Source organism: Nematolebias whitei, chromosome 13, assembly GCF_014905685.2.
Source record: "Nematolebias whitei isolate Nwh7 chromosome 13, NemWhi1, whole genome shotgun sequence".
Taxonomy (NCBI): Eukaryota; Metazoa; Chordata; class Actinopteri; order Cyprinodontiformes; family Rivulidae; genus Nematolebias; species Nematolebias whitei.
In genome coordinates this window covers 44,281,987-44,284,714 of record NC_056510.1, presented here as the reverse complement: position 1 = coordinate 44,284,714, position 2,728 = coordinate 44,281,987, and the positions used below count along the sequence as shown (strand labels likewise).

Here is a 2,728-nt window from a genome sequence, read left to right as displayed (position 1 = left end):
TATATATGTATGTGTGTATATATATATATACACACATACATATATATATATATAGATATACATAGTGAGTAAAATAAGCATTTGAACACCCTGCGACTGCACGTTCTCGCACTTAGAAATTGTAGAATTGCGCTGCTCCAGGTGGCTGCATGTTGGAGCAGCTCTGCTACTTTCATTCTGAGATTTTACTTTTAGAAACATCAATTCCTTTTTTCTGGATGTAAATCACATTTGTTGATGATTGTTTCCTCTGGTGTTGCTGATAGGCAGGTGTTCAAATACTTGTTTTCCTCACTGTATGTATGTGTATATATATATATATATATACATATATATATATATAAATACTAAAATGAACTTTTACTTACTATTTGTACTACTATTCCTTCTTCGTGGTTTTTCACTTGTCGCAGGGCTTCAGGATACAGATCCCCGTGATAAACGAGGGACTGTTGTATTTATTACACAGAGTTTGTTGTGGCTCCTCAGACTGACGAAGTCTTTTGGATGAAAGACAAAACGTTGGAACAAAAAGAAACCGGCCCGAGGACCTGACTTAACTCTGTTGGGTTAATAGTTTTTGTTTTGCATAGAGAAACCTTTTAGTTTTCTTTTTTTTAATAAAATGCCAATTTGAATGAGAACCCTTCATTGTTTTCCTGCCCAGATTAATGCAGCAGGAATCCAAGGTCTCCTCTTTCAGCTGATCCCTTCTGCAGAGGGCGTTACAGCGAGCAAACTCAGGTGAAACATCTGACAGGTGTTTTACACCAGATGCCCTTCAGGACCCAACCGTGGCTCAAGCTTGTCAGCCTCAGGATTATGAGACCGCGGCACCGACCACCCACTTACTGTGGCCTCCTGTAAAGTCACTTCTTCAATAACGTCCAAAAACATGACAACTTCTAACAACAAAACCGAGGAGAACAAAAGCAGCTGAAATACCATCAAAATGTTATTGTCCATGAAGAACTCCCACCTGACGTGTCTGAACAATAATACATGAAGTAAAATGTATTGTTCTTTAGTGTTTCTTACACTAAAGGTGATTTGAAACAAATGAAGTAAACATCATTACCTGGACTGTGTGAAGAGCACGTTGTACACTGCCTGCTCGTCCTCGCACAGCTTGAGCTTGTGCACCTCACAGGTCCGAGTAGGAAGAAGCACCTGAAACATTCAACACTTCTCCTTTGGTATGCCTTCACAATAACACTGAAACAAATGTAGTGTTTGGACTTGTTGAACGAACAAGGCCTTCCCGACTGGCGAACACTCTGCCTTGGTCTTCATGAGGCAGGAGCGGGCGTCTTTACCAGAGGTTTTCCTGTCACGTCCAGCTGGTCTTTGGTCCGTCGCAGCAGCAGACTCCTGGTCAAGAGGTTGAGTCTCTCTCTGCCTCTCAGGGAGCCGTTGTCCACCTGAGCCTTCCAGAGTTTGTATTCATCGAATGGAGAACAACGCAGAAACCTGAAGAGACGATCAATGAACACTTTCATTCTTAAAACGAGCTGACTTCATCACTTCTCTAAATCATCACACAGAACACAACCCTGTGTTCTGTGTGACTGACATGTCACAGAAAACCTCACAGGACTAAGAGCCAGTTGGGCCGCGGTGCTTCTGACTTACTTGAGCAGCGAGTACATGTCCAGCAGGTTGTTCTGGATGGGTGTGCCCGTGACAGCCCAGCGAGCGTGGGCCCTCAGCTGGCAGACCGCCATGGACGTCTGCACTTTTGGATTTTTGATGTTGTGAGCTTCATCTAGAACCACGCGGGCCCAGGCTACACGCAGAAGAGTGGCTGAGCGTGATGGCTGAAGAAACATGGCACTTCTTTCAGTTTCATCTCATTTACTTGTTATTTCAGTCTGATGTAATCTAAGCCAAGCATCTACTGAAATCATCTTTATCAGAAAAAGCTTCATTATCATTGTACTGAGAATGATGCTGCTTTTGCAAGAAGCCATTCTTTTGCGTTCTGTATTTACCACATTATCTGGGTCTTTGCAGGGGTTGTGAGCGTCCTCTTTCTGGACAGGGATCTCCTTTGAGACCAAATTAAATGTGGTCACCACCACATCATAATCTGCCAGCCTGAGACACACACGTGTTATTTTCACTTTGGAGAGATTAAAGCAATTTTAGTTTTCAAACAACAGAAAGAGCAGGTCATTTACAATCCTGTCTGCCCTTTTAAACGCTGCCAACGCAAATGTAACGTTTAGAAGTACAAAAATCAAGAACAACAAAACTTCAGGTAAAAGACAAGAGGTGTCCATCACGTCCTTTAGTGTGAATGATTCAATATACACACGATGACACGATGTGTTTCTGTAGTTACTGTAAACTAAACTTTATGAGGGGATCAAGCTTCCTCCAGAACATTCATTTATCATTTTCAGACTATTTTGGGGCCAAAACTTCCTGTAAATGATGAGGAAATGTCTGATGGGTGCTTAAAATAAAGACTGTGCTACGTTAGTGTACAGTCTTAGGGTCACATGGTAGAAAAACAAATGAAGACTTTTCCTAGTTTAGAGATTAAAGTTGTTTTGATCGTGATTATAACAAAGTCCATGCTCAATAATCCAGGTATACAATCCAACAGTTTTCAGTCAGGTCATCTGGACAGTTTCTTTTTTACTGAAACATTTCACCTTCCATCCAGAGGGCTTCATCAGTCAAGGAAACACACAACAAAACTGATTCTTCCTCCAACAGCTTA

At 41.7% G+C, this 2,728-nt stretch overlaps 1 protein-coding gene and 1 long non-coding RNA gene across 2 annotated transcripts in view; both read right to left on the bottom strand.

Moving 5' to 3' along the window:
• mphosph8 (M-phase phosphoprotein 8) overlaps positions 1–2,728 on the bottom strand; it is a 133,239-nt gene that overhangs the window by 108,611 nt on the left and 21,900 nt on the right. The gene's annotated exons all lie outside the window — the stretch shown is intronic.
• Positions 1,429–2,012, bottom strand: LOC119419724. The gene is made up of 3 exons (XR_005187269.1): positions 1,992–2,012; positions 1,633–1,817; positions 1,429–1,470 (listed from the first exon to the last, which is right to left on the bottom strand). It is a non-coding gene; the product is annotated as an uncharacterized LOC119419724 (long non-coding RNA).